Source organism: Canis aureus, chromosome 21 (genome assembly GCF_053574225.1).
Source record: "Canis aureus isolate CA01 chromosome 21, VMU_Caureus_v.1.0, whole genome shotgun sequence".
Classification (NCBI taxonomy): domain Eukaryota; kingdom Metazoa; phylum Chordata; class Mammalia; order Carnivora; family Canidae; genus Canis; species Canis aureus.
The window spans coordinates 14,270,426-14,284,205 of record NC_135631.1 but is presented as its reverse complement, the minus strand read 5'-3'; the positions used below and the strand labels follow the sequence as shown (position 1 = coordinate 14,284,205).

The 13,780-nt window shown below is 47.2% G+C and overlaps 1 protein-coding gene across 1 annotated transcript in view; it reads right to left on the bottom strand.

Moving 5' to 3' along the window:
- Positions 1-13,780, bottom strand: part of PTPRJ (protein tyrosine phosphatase receptor type J) — a 162,328-nt gene that overhangs the window by 118,039 nt on the left and 30,509 nt on the right. The window lies entirely within an intron of this gene.

The following is a 13,780-nucleotide window of genomic DNA, read 5'->3' as shown; positions in this document are numbered from 1 at the left end:
TGATGTATAAGAGCCTAGACTCTGCAACCAGGTTCCCCTGGTTCAAATTCTAGCTCTACCACTTGCTGTTTGGGTGACCCTGTTTGACCTCTATACGTATTTCCTCATCAGGAAAATGGGCAAGATAAAAGTACCTCCCCTTGGGCTGCTATGAGGATTAAGAGTCTCATGCTCTACCGACTGAGCTAGCCGGAAGCCTTGCTATGAGGATTAAATGAGTTATGCACATGTGCCAGGTACCATTCTAACAATTTGTTATATAAAAATAAGATGAGGGGCACCTGGGGGGCTCAGTCAGTTAAGTGTCCAACTCTTCATTTTGGCTCAGGTCATGATCTCAGAGTCATGGGACTGAGCCCTGTGTCAGGCTTGGGGCTCAGCACAGAGTTTGCTTGAGATTCTCTCTCCCTCTGCCCCTCCCACTCATGCTCACTCTCTCTCTAAAATAAAAATAATAATCCTTAAAAAAATTAGATCAGTAGGGATCGGAAGAACAGAGGTTACTGTTATTAATGCAATAACAGCAAGTTACTAATATCTATATTTTGCTTTCATAACCATTACATTATTTAAGCCTTTAATTGAAACCCAAGAAAAACAATTTCACAATGTGAAATTGGGGTCTAAATTCTAAGGAAGAAATAAATAAATAAATAAATAAATTCTAAGGAAGGCCTGAGAATTTTCCTTTCTTAGAGGTTTCCTTTAAGAAAGTAGAAAAAAAAAGACCCTAGTTAATGGGAAGCACCGAATGAATGACCATTTGTTCTTTTTCTAGCTCAAGTCTTTGCCTGAACAGCCAAGTTCTTCCCAACTAAGCACATCCCTCTCACATGCCATTTTGCGGGAAAGGCCAACGAGGTAGGTCCAAGCCAATGCCTAGCACCAGACATGATGGGCTGAAGGAGAGGAAAAGTAAGACTGAGGCCAAGTTTACAGGTTACTTTCTGACCAAGTGAGAAGGGCTCTCCTCAGCCACTGTCAACAGTGTCAGCACCTTGGAGCTCAAACTGAGTAATCCCCAGTCCCTGCTTTGCACATGCCCCAGTTGGCCTTAGAGACAAACCTTCTAGTAATGGAAGCATTTGTTGAATACTCAGTTGGCTAGCTTAAGTCAGATGCTCTGTATCTGCTGACCAATCACAACTGTGCCACCATCAGTGGTACCACCCGCCACAGAGCTATCAAGGGACAATCTCATGTACAGACTCGCCAGTGACAATCTTCTTCTTGACTGCCATTTTGATGGCGGCATTCTGAGAGATTTCCACACAAGGTTTGAAACAGCTCAGTGACTGGGCCTTGGTCACTCTGCCCAGATGCAAATCCATGGCCAATAAGGTAGATAGGCAGCTAATTATATGCCTTGAACATCTGCCAAGACTGGACCCATGTACCATCTGGCTGGTGTCATGGATCCAATGTGATGGTGATGTCACCCAGTCCCTGACCACCATATGTAAAAACAGCACCTGCCCCCATCACACTCTATCAGCTCATCCCATTTTACTTCCCCTCACAGCCCTGAAGTCTACCTATCTTCTCATCACATGTAAGCTCCATGAGAGGGAGGACTTGGTTTGTTTGGTTTACATCAATACCCCCCACACATAAATAGCACTTGTCATGGAGTAGGCATCAAATAATTAGGTAATTGGTTAATTAATCAGAGGCCAAGGTAGTCAAAAAGAAGGTCAAAAACAAAATCATGTCTGGGGCCCAACTTAAAAGAAGTTTCAAAAAGCACTTGAAGTCAAGCCAAGTAATCTCTGGAATGGCTTAGCAGCCAGAGTGAGGCTGGGCTTCTCAGCTTCTTTTTTCTCCCTTCTCCCCTCTGTATTTTTTTTTTATAATGTTTTAAAACTGATGGCACAGGAAAAGTTCAGAGCTGAGAAATAAGAATTTCATGAAAAAAGGGAACAAGGCCTGGAGGAACATAGAGCAAGATGCCGGGGACTGAGTCATTCTCTGCCTCCTGGCTTGATCTGGCCAGTTGGACACAACAGCGGCAGCCGTCACTCACTGAGCCTTGACCTGGCACCAGGCACCTGAGCTAGACATTCAGCCTCAGGACAAGCTGATGATACAGTCACAGGGTGCTGCTTCTAACATGGGGCAAGGTTCAGGATCAGACACAAGCATATTGAAGTGCACCAGCATAGTAAAGGACATCCCATCCCCTTGAGCTCCAGCATAGGGACAGGTGAAGCAATGGCCTAGAGGCTTGTCTTCAGGAGCCCCACTGTGCAAAGGCTGTGTATCTTCAATCCTGGAGCCTGGAAGCAGACTTACCATGGCAAGATAAACGTAGTAGGAGAGGCACCAGGACACCACCAAGAAAGATGCATGTTTCCAATCCCACATTCTATTCAGGCCAAGTCTGTACATAGAGCTAGAAGGAGCAGAGCCAGAATCTGACCCCACCCCACCAGCGCATTGAGCCAGACTCAGGCCAGTCCTCACAGGCTGATCTATCCAAGGACAGCATCTAATGATGTAATCTCAGCCCCATGGAAGGAGAGACTCCCGTCTTTTCTGTCTTCCTTCCACACTCTTGGTGCTTCCCACACACCTGCTGGACGCACGTCGGCCATGCAGAGTATTAATCGTCTGTATCATGCCTTAGAGTCTACTAGAGACTTCCACAGGCTGCAGGTCAGCAGCCCTGTGGTGGTGCTACTCCCTCCATCTCACTGCTCAGCAAAATTCAGAGACATAAGAGATCACAGAGTCCCAGAGAAGGACTGCAATTGACCCAGGTCTCCCAACACCAGGACCCAAATTCACTCGACATCTCAACGCAAGTTACCTCTGTTCCTGTGATCATTTACATTCAGCCTCCTAACTTTTTCAGGCTCCCCACATCCTCATTCTACCATTTAACAACAACAACAACAACAAAAAATTAATTAATAAAAAGGGATGCCTAGGTGGCTCAGTGGTTAAGGTTCTGCCTTCAGCTCAGGGAGTGAACCTGGGGTCTGGGGATCAAGTCTTGCATCAGGTTCCCTGTAGGAAGCCTGCTTCTCCCTCTGCCTGTGTCTCTGTCTCTCTGTGTGTCTCATGAATAAATAAATCTTTTTTAAATTTAAAAAAAAAAAAGAGCAGCTAGGAGTCTGTACACCAAGACTCCAACAGGCAATGGTCACTGCAGAATGATCAGATGGTTCTTTTGTTTCGAGGCAAGCAATGGAGTAGAAAGGAAGTCAGTTTACAAATGTCTACAATCTGTTCAAGTCCTTTAAAACACTGCATGCTGCCCACGCCCACAACATCCAGTCTTCCTTTCCTCCTTAGTAAGAGACCTTAGTTTCAATTTTACATAATGTGCCGGGGACTAAAAGACAATGTATTTCTCAGCCTCCCTTGCAGCTAGGTGTACACATGGGACTAAGTCATGAGCAAGGAGACGTAAGCAGACATGTTCCATGGAACTTCCAGGGCAGAGCTGCAAGAGAGATCTGCAGAAAAAGCCTCCTTTTTGGCCAGTGCCTTTCTACCTTCTGCCAGCATGTGGCTCAGACATGAAAACTGGAGTTCCAGAAGCCCCGCTGCAGTGTGGGGCAGAGGTGAGAAGCCTGTGCAGGAAGATAGAAGCCTGGGCCCCAGGGCACACCCTGGGGCTCTCATAGCCCTTCACTGCTATGTCCAACTTACTTTTATATGAGAGAGAAATAATCCTTGACATCACTTAAGCTTTTGTCAAATTATTGTTTCTCTGAGGGGGTGTCCATTATTGTTGTATACAGCAAAAGCTAACTCTAACTAACATAAGCCCAAAGCAAAAATAAAACACCAACAAAACCCCGCCCCTACTTTACTCCCAATCAGCTCCATAATAAAGCAAAACATCTGTCCAGATAAAAATCCAACATTCCTACAAATTAATCTGTTTTACTTGTGAATGTCCAGAATTTCTTATACTATCATCCCTGTCACTAGCTCTAAAGAACACACAATCAAGATTCTATTTCCTTCCTAATTAAGAGAGCAATTTCCCCCAGTCTTACCGTGAGACACTCATCAGAGGTCTTCACGGGTCCCAGGGATGAGAGGGTGTTGAAAGCAATTTCTTCCCCACATGGAGGGAAGAAAGGCAGAACAGGACGTCATGTTGAAAATGGTATGTATACCTTTAGTATTTTTATTATTTTCTCTTAGGCAGCTAAACATGTACATTCATCAAACACAAACTGTGCAATAATTACAAAGGGGATTGTCAAAGAAATCCTGAATACACAAAAAAAGGAGGGGGAAAAAGTTCTATGAGCACCTCTCACATGTGCATAGAATTTGGGAGACTTCATATCTCCTCATTTAATCCACACTAAAGAGACAATAACACGAGCTGGGTTTTCCTATTATCCCATAACATATAAGAAACTTGTGTCTGGAGCAGTTAGAGGATCTGTCTGAAGTCATATAACTAGTCAGACATTCTTTTAAAAGTAACTGGGAGGGGGGAGAAAGAAAGAGCAAAGATTAACTTCCTCTCTTCATATCTTCCTATACCATCTGAATTCTGTACAACTATGTACATGCAATATTTCACAATTTTTTTCCTTTAAAAAAATAATAAAGTTCATTTTCACAGCTCTGTAAAGGCAAAAGTAATTAGACCAATATGCATGAGGCCACAAGGGCTAAGCAAGGCACACAAGGTGAGGCTCACATGACCCAAAAAGACAAGCCCACGCCTGCAAGGCACAGTTAGGGATGCCAAATGAGGCAGGCTGTGCCCCCCCCACCCCCCGGCGCTCCCTGCAGCACCCCAGCTCTCAGCAGAGGGCCCGCACAAGCAAGCCCACCGCCAGTGCTGTGTCCTAAGCCACAATACCCCATAGAGACCAGTCTATGTCCCACAACGCTAGAGCATGGGATGAAATCATATATCTACAATTTAAAATGTTCTTTCTGGGATCCCTGGGTGGCGCAGCGGTTTGGCGCCTGCCTTTGGCCCGGGGCGCGATCCTGGAGACCCGGGATCGAATCCCACGTCGGGCTCCCGGTGCATGGAGCCTGCTTCTCCCTCTGCCTGTGTCTCTGCCTCTCTTTCTCTCTCTGTGACTATCATAAATAAATAAAACTTAAAAAAATATTTAAAAAAATAAAATAAAATAAAATAAAATAAAATGTTCTTTCTTGGGGGTGCCTGGCTGGCTCAGTCAGTAGAGCGTGTGACTCTTGATCTCAAAGTTGTAAGTTTGAGGCCTGTATTGGGTATAGAGATTACTTTAAAAAAATAAATAAAACCTTTTTTAAAATATTTTATTTATTTATTCATGAGAGGCAGAGAGAGACAGAGACACAGGCAGAGGGAAAAGCGGGCTCTCCTGAGGGAGCCCGATGTAGGACTCGATCCCAGGACCCTGGAATCAGGACCTGAGCCAAAGACACTCTGCTCAGCCACCGAGCGCCTAAAATCTTTTTTTTAAATAAATAAATAAAATGTTCTTTCTTGCTTTAGGGTCACTCCAAACTACCATTCCACTGCAGGGGTCCTAATCTGCAGCCTTACCTCCCTCCCCACTAGCTGGTAGGCTACAGAACTGAACAAGTCCGATTGCCCCACAGGATGTTTTGAAACAAGCCTAAGCCAACTCTAACAATTAATAAATTTCCCATTAAAAGCCCTCATTTCTAGTGTGTCATGAAACAGTGGTGATGTGGCAACACCAGGTCCATCCTCATGCTTGGGCTGGTCCCCCTGGGGATGTGGTGGCATGGGACAGAGGGCTCCCAGCACAAACCACACACACACACCCCCACTGTGTGGGGGGCATCGCCCATCCTCACACCCACTTTTCCTCCATAAGAGAAATTTTCCTGGTGCCATGCCTCTACCGAAAGCACAAAATGTAAAGATAAGAGAATATATAACATAGTAGTAGCAGAGACCTTTGCTCTCTAAAAGCAAGCCAGGTGCAACAGTGACTACTACCAACTTACCAACTTCGCATGCTTTCTCTTTTATCTGGGGAGCCCCTCTCATTCCCACTCACGGCCTGGACCCTGAATGCATGTGAGCTTGGGCCCTGAGCACTCCCTGAAGAAGAGCGTCCGTGGAGAAAAAGGAACAAACCTGACAATGCTACGGTGTCCCCGTGAGGCCAGGCACCCCCTGCATAAAGTCCATAAGGACGTGGAATGACAAAGGGGTTCATGAACCTACAGGAGGGAAGCCCTCTGACCCAACCATCCCCGAGGCGTGTGATGTCAAGGCCCAGAGGACTTTAGCAACTGCTTAAACCAGGTGAGGAAATAAATTCAGAGGTTGAGTCTGGCTCAAAGCCCCCAGCTGGGGTCAGCAAATCTGGCCCTAGAATCCACTTCCTACGCTGCAAAACCAGAGTTCTCCCTGCGACACACCGCCTCTTGGGGCTTCCCCTTGCTCCCCCTGCCCAGGCTCTTCCCACCTACCTACCACCTCAAAGCAACATTTGGACATAGACTGCCACGGTGAGCAGGAGAAAGGACACCTTGAGCAGGAAAAAGAAGGCACCTCAGTGGGGGAATGGGTTACTTGGATCTGTTTTGTTCTGTCACTGCCTTTAGCTTCTTGCAGGCATCAAGGACAGATCAAAAAATCCCCATATTCAAGTCAGGCCCATGCGGACCTCGCAAGTCAGGTATGACACGGGTGTCATCTGAGGCTAAAGAGGACTTGGATGCAGCCCCACCTGCTCCCACCACCCCCGGTGCTCCAGACAACTGCCCCTTTTCCATGCTTGCCATCGACCCTAAGAAGCTTCCTATTGAGGATCAGTTCTGCAGACCCCAACGTAAGAGCCTAACTCAATAACCTGTTGACAGTTACCCTGAGCCACACACTGAGGGGACACAGCGATGATTGAGACTGGAACTGCCCCACAATGACTTCATCATCAACCATGGAAGATGGACTTCTGAACAACTGTGACCCACGCCCCGTGAAGGAGACAGAGGGAAAGTGCTATAGAAACTAGGAGAAGGGGGATCCCTGGGTGGCGCAGCGGTTTGGCGCCTGCCTTTGGCCCAGGACTCGATCCTGGAGTCCCGGGATCGAGTCCCGTGTCAGGCTCCCGGCATGGAGCCTGCTTCTCCCTCCTCCTGTGTCTCTGCCTCTCTCTCTCTATGTCTATCATAAATGAATAAATCTTTAAAAAAAAAAAAAAAAAGAAACTAGGAGAAGGGTGGGATTTATTCCAAATTCACAGAGTGGGCAGGCCCACAGACTTCAGGGAGAGTCAGCCTTTTGAAGGATGAAGGGAGAGTAGGATTCCTGTAAACTGGGGGGGGTTCCAGCATTCTAGGAAGCGGGAACAGCATGAGTTAAGCCCGGAGGGAAGAAACCGTGGGCGTGTCTCAGAAGCCCCAGCAGGCTCAGGCAGCGGCGGGAGGGGTAAACTGAGGTCACACGCTGGGGCCCCGTCACAGCATATCCAATGAAAGCCTTCAGATGTCGACTGGAAAATTCAGACTCATGCTATGGGGAGCAGCGAGAAGCCCCTGAAGGCATGGGGAGGGAAGGAGACAAGGAACAGAAGGCTTTCTGGGTGGGCAAAGAACTTGGCCTTTGTCACCAACGCCTCCTTGATGCCAGCTTTTGGCATCTGCTCCACCCACTCTGCATGTCATGTCCATCTCTGTGGCAATCCCAGGGCCTGACCATCTGGATGGTGACTAACACCCACCTAATCTGACCCTATGGCATGTGCATGTCCCCTGGTGGCCTCTGGCATTCACCCGCCTCACCTCCCACTCAGAGGCCAGCAGGCATGATTTTTACTCAAGTTGCTTGCCAATGCTTAAAAATGAGGAGACATCGCATTTAAAAATCTGGATTTTTCTAGGACCACACTTTCACATGGCAATGAAGCTGACTGGCAGTGGCCCCCACTGGGCAGAGCATGCGAACTCCAGTTTCCTATAGGGTCACCTCTTTTTCATCACCAAGACTGACAACAGACACCCACTGCCCATTTATCTTTTACCAGGCCACCTACCACACCCCCCAAAGGCCTCTGTGCCTCTGATACCTCACCACAATTAGCCTACATTATGAGCCAACTAGACTCCCTACGCTTCCCATCCCATGTACTGACTCCTCACCAAGACCCCACAGACCATCCATGAGACCCAGCACCTTACTTCTCCACACCCTCCCAGGCTCTGGCAGGTGGCACTGCTGAAAGAAATCAAAAAATCCCCTCAAGAAAAATGGACAAGCTTAGAAGAAATTTAATATATCTTTACACTCTCCTCCTATTACTGACTCAGCTTCTCCCCCCATTACCACCCCACCCCCACACTCCCTCCACCCCCACCCCCACCCTGTGTCAGGCCTTCTAAGCACCACTCACGAAATACAGCTGAAGGAGATGGGATCCCTGCCTTTGCCAGGTCTGGCATGGACCTGGAGAAAGCCCAAGCAGGCCTGGCTTAGATGCCACTCTGAATGAATGAAATAATGACACAGCTCATGCGTGAAACCTAGCGATCTACATACATTTGTTCTACAACCAAATGTTCAGCACTCGCTGGCTAGTAAATAGGGCAGCAGCAGAGTGTTTCAGAACAGGGTGGATGCATGGTCCCCAACACTTCCTCCCACCAGCATCAGCTGTTTGTGGTGATGCAAGGAAATATACTCCCCTGCCTTGATCTTGAGGGAAAAAAAGGCCGGTCACGGTAGAAAAAAAAAAAAAAAAAAACAAAAGAAATGTGAGCATGGTTCCTGTCTTCCGTGGGTAAACTGTCTAGTTTGTGATCAAAACATCACACCCCAGAGATGAATGAAGTCACTCATACAGGTATGGGAGGAATGTGAATATAGGCAAGGAGCCAGCTGGGAGGTCTGCTGGATGCAGTGGGCTAGAGCTGGGGCTGAAGGACTTTGAACCAAAGAGGTGGCTTAAGAGGGCACAAATAATCAAAATTCTGTTTTTGACCAATCACCAAGGCCTTCCCTCTGGAGGAAAAAAAGAATTGTGGATCTAATAAAACAACAATTGAAAAAATGGTAGGAAACATTCCTTGAGCTCAAAATCCCAAGGAAAACTGGCTCAAAAAGACACAGACTCCCCCTGTGAATGGGTTTTCCACTTGGCAAGATAGTTCCTCATCCCTAAGTGATAATACAAAGGAATGAATGGGCCTTCGTATCAGGGAAATTCCTAGCGATTATTAGAATGGAAAGGAAAGGAAAGAGGCAGGAGAAAGCCAGAGTATCAGCCACGGGCAGGCACCCTCCCGTTTAAATTCTGGCAAAGGCCATAGCTGTTCTGTTCAAGTTGGGGTGACCTCCAGCAAGAAATGCTAAGCTAAAACAACACTGAATTTCTACACTCTTAACAGTCATTTTTCTCGGTTTTCTTACCCTTAATGTCTCCCAGAGACTCTGGTCACCTTATAAAATACAGCCATTTGCACCTCCCCTGTAAGTATATCAGCCCATACACCTGGACAAAACTGCCAGCAGCACTTCCCCACTGCTCTGCCCTCACGCTGCAGTAAGTCCTGTCTTGTCCCATGTGACCTCAGGCCTTCAAATCCACCTCCCCAGGCCCATCACACCTGCCGGCCCCATTTCCACTGACATTTCCTCAGCTCACCCACCAACACCAAATCTTCCCCAGGAAGGGTCCTTGGGTTTGGCCACCTCTACACTTCTTTATATAACTCATTCTCTCTCTCTTTCTCTCTCTCTCTCTCTCTCATACACACACACACACACACGTCTGCGCATGGGTGGACTACAGAACCCTTTCCTCCCCCTAAACCAAAATCCATAAATGAAAGAATAAGCTGCTCTGGCTGAAACAAAGATGGAAGTCTACAAGCTTCTGTCACCGTGTCTTGGGGTTGCCTTGACCTCTACCTCTTAACACAGTCCAAAAACAGTAACTTTCAAGTCAAATGTCTTCATCTTATAGATGTGAAATTTGAACCCCAGAGAAAGAAAGTGACTGGCCCAAGGGCACACAGTCTGTTAGAATCAGGCCAGAAACCAGGTCTCTAGACTCAGCAGACCAGTGCTCTACTGCCGCCCCACAGCATCTTAATGACCTTATCTAATCCACACTCACACACAACTTCCGCTGTGCCCAGCATTTCCTAAACCCCCACAAGGATTAATCTGGTTAATCCCCAGAACAATTTAATGACGTAGGTTCTTTTATTCTTCCCATTTCACAGGGTAGGAAAGGGAGGCAAAGAGATGAAGGAACTTGACCAAAGTCACAGAGCTGGTAAGTGGCCCAAGTGGCTGATAAGTGGCAGAGCAGGAGGTTGAACCCAGGCAGCCTGGCTCTATACCCATGGTTCTTACATCGTTTGCCAGAAGGCATCACTTGCAACGCTTAGGCAGAAAAAGGAATGCTTTGTTATATAGCGCTTGACAAATGAAATACACCTAGAGTTTCCCTTAAAAAGCACAGACACAGGACACCTGGGTGGCTCAGGGGTTGAGTGTCTGCATCCTGGGATCAAGTCCCAAGTCCCAAGTCGGGCTCCCCACAGGGAGCCTGTTTCTCCCTCTGCCTATGTCTCTGCCTCTCTCTGTGTATCCCTTATGAATAAACAAATAAAATCTTTTAAAAAAAGAAAAAAGCAAAGACACAAAAATGAAAAATTTTATTTACTTACTTATTTGCTTATTTATTGGGGGGGGGCGGGGGCTCAGAGAGAGAAAGAACTTCAGCAGGCTCCATGTCCAGCACACAGCCGACAGACATGGGGCTCAATCTCAACCTTGTGATCATGACCTGAGCCGAAACCAAAAATTGGAGGCTTAACTGAGTGAGCCACCCAGGTACCTGCAAAAATAAAAAACTTTTAAAAGACAACATTGGAAATTGTCTTGAAAGCCCAAGTGTGCCAGACCCAGACTCAGTGTCTACTGGCTTTTACTCCCAGCTTGAGTGGCTGAAGCAGTGTAACCACGTGATAATCTACACAGTGACCCATGTTTTCTTAATGCATCTGTCCTTTGCACATACCCATTTTGGCTTCATTCCCACCCCTGATGCCTTAAACCCTACTGTTTCTATAACCATGACTAGAAATGGCTTTTTCATTAATTTAAAATATATCAATGGCCAGCTTGCCCTTTGGGGATCTTTATCTGGGCATTTTTCTTTACCCAATCCTGGCACATGTCCTTCAAAATAAAGTCACATAATCCAGGGGTGGACTGTCTAAATTTCTTGTTTCTTTACTGTGTCATTCACTTGCCCCCAGCCTATCCGTAACTCACTGGCACATCCACACCAGAGAAGGGGAGGAGCAAGAGTAGGGGCATCCAGCACCAAGACCCAACCTAAGTCAATGGTTCTTCCAGAAGTGCCAAGCTAATGGCCGGCAACAATGGAACCAACACCTGGCTTGATTTTTAGAGGGTTTTGAAACCTCAGGCACCTGAGGCACTAACCTCAGGCACCTGAGCTCTGACTGCTACATTCACCGAGCATTCTCTCTGCACCCAGACAGGATCAGCTCAGTTACCAGACCTCCAAATGTGAGCTTAATGGGCGACACACATGCACAAGATCCTCAGGACCTGGGGAACTCCAAATGGCCTAAGAGGGTAAAGGGGCCAGACTAAAAGGGGCTGGGGGAGACGTTCCCACAGCAGCAAGGAGCAAAGCATCCCCACTTTCTTGTGCCAACACCCTTCACCACCAGCACCAAAAAACGAGGGTGTCTCATGCCTCGAACCAAGCTAACTGACTCAAATCCGGCCACTTCCACATTTGCATAATGGCTTCAGACATGTGGCTACCATTTAACGGTAACAGGGTGGAGACCTCCCCACAAAGCAATATTTATTGTCTTTGGATCACCCCTGGCTAAAAAACTGAAATTTTACCAAACTCAGCTGTGTAAAACAAATGAAAAAGAACACCATTATAAATCACAATCTAAGCAGGATCTCAGGACCTGCCCATACTTTGTATTTTCTAATTTTCGTGTAAATATTAGAACAGCACAGAAACAGGCTGATCTCAGAAACCAGGCCATTTTGATACTCACTTGACAAAACTCAACTATTTATTTCATTTTATTCTACTTCTTATCTCAAATCCACAGTTCCTTTTCCTTTCACAAAAATATCCCTCTTTTAAACAATATGTGATGCAAAGTAAATAGAATCGGGGCACCCAAACAAATTCTTTCCTGCAAAATTTATGGTTCCTCTTTGCTCACCAGTCGCACACATGACCAGCACCCGGGTCCACCGCTTTGTCCACAACACAGACTACGAGGTCTCCAGAACCACATTCACCCCTCCCCTGTGTGCAGGGAGGCAGGGCGTGCTTAATGCTGCCTTTAAAAGCAAATCAACTTTTCTCAAATAATTTGTAAGGCTAAATAAGTAGGAAGGAAAAGCCGACAGCATGCTGCACCACAGGGGGAGGAAAAAACCCTAATCCTAGGTCTCAGGGTAATACCTTAGAAGAGGTAACACACTCCTGGTGCCCCGGCAAAATGTCCAGCACACCATTCTGTGACCCCTTAACCTGCATCGGCAGATTTTACTTTTAGACTCAGGCAGATGTGTTTACTGAATAGTCAACTCAGGGAGTAGATAGAGCCCCTCCCCGAAGTCTCTTCCAGCCCCTCTACTGAATTAACTCCTCCCAGGCTCAGAGAAAGGAGGTGGGTGTTGGGGGGTACTTGGGGGATAGGGTGTGTGAGGGGTAGTGTCTCGAGACCAGTGAAGCAAGACGTCTCAAGTCAGGTCAGGCTTGTCCCTGCACATCTGTTTGGGGGGGAGGTTAGGTGGACAAGGGTGAACCAGGGAGGATGCTTCCTTCCCATCGAGAATCTTCTGTTGCTCCCATAAAGGCCAAGTACCCACCTCGCCCCTGCCAGCACCCTGCTCCTAAACAGAGGTTGTCCTCAAGGCAGGAAAAGAACACAGAGATTGGGAGATGGCGATTTAAATTCCCAGCAACCTGGAAGGACAGAACTTACCCCACATTCCTGCATGGCCCCACTGTGAGGGGGCCTCCCCCCTCCAACATACACACACACACACACACACACACACACACACACCCCAAGGAAACTTGGAGAGAGGGCTAACCTACTCCAGAAAGGCAGAGGAGGAAGAGAAGGCTTCTGCTCTATCTTCCCTGGTATCTATCCCTCCCTCTGGCAGCTGCTATTTGCATGAATGCAGACTTGTGGTCAATTTGTACCTGGGAGAGAACAAAGCAGGAAGTAAAAGAGCTATCACTTATTCAAATCTTAAAGCTCCTTGAGTCTCCCTAAAGGGAGCGCCCTGTCCCCACCTTCAGAAGGAGGGATTTGCTGGCCACCACCCCCTTCCCAGCACTTGCCAAGGATCCTGCTCTCACTTAACCTGTTTCTCCTGTGCCAGTTTCTGGTTTCCAAGGGAACCGTATTTATATTTTTAACTAGCTGCTTTTTACATAATTTTTAAAGTATTATGGTTACTTGCACGTGGTGGTAAGAAGAAAAGATCTAAACAATGAAAAGAGAAGTCTCCCTCCCACCTCGGAGCTCTGGAATCCCACTCATCCGTTTATCCCAGGGACTCCACTTCTACGATTTCTCCCACGTCTCCCAAAGGCGGGCCCAGCATCATGCCACGTGTGGCTCCCCTCCCCAGCCCCCAACACCCCAGAGTGTGCAACTTGCACCCTGGTACTACACGAGGGCTTTGAAAAATGGATTCTCGACAAATGGGCTGAACAAAGGCAAGAAGTTAGTGTTGACAGGTTCCAGAATGGGAAGGGTTAAACAAAACCCCTTGCATATACAAAGAGGGGAA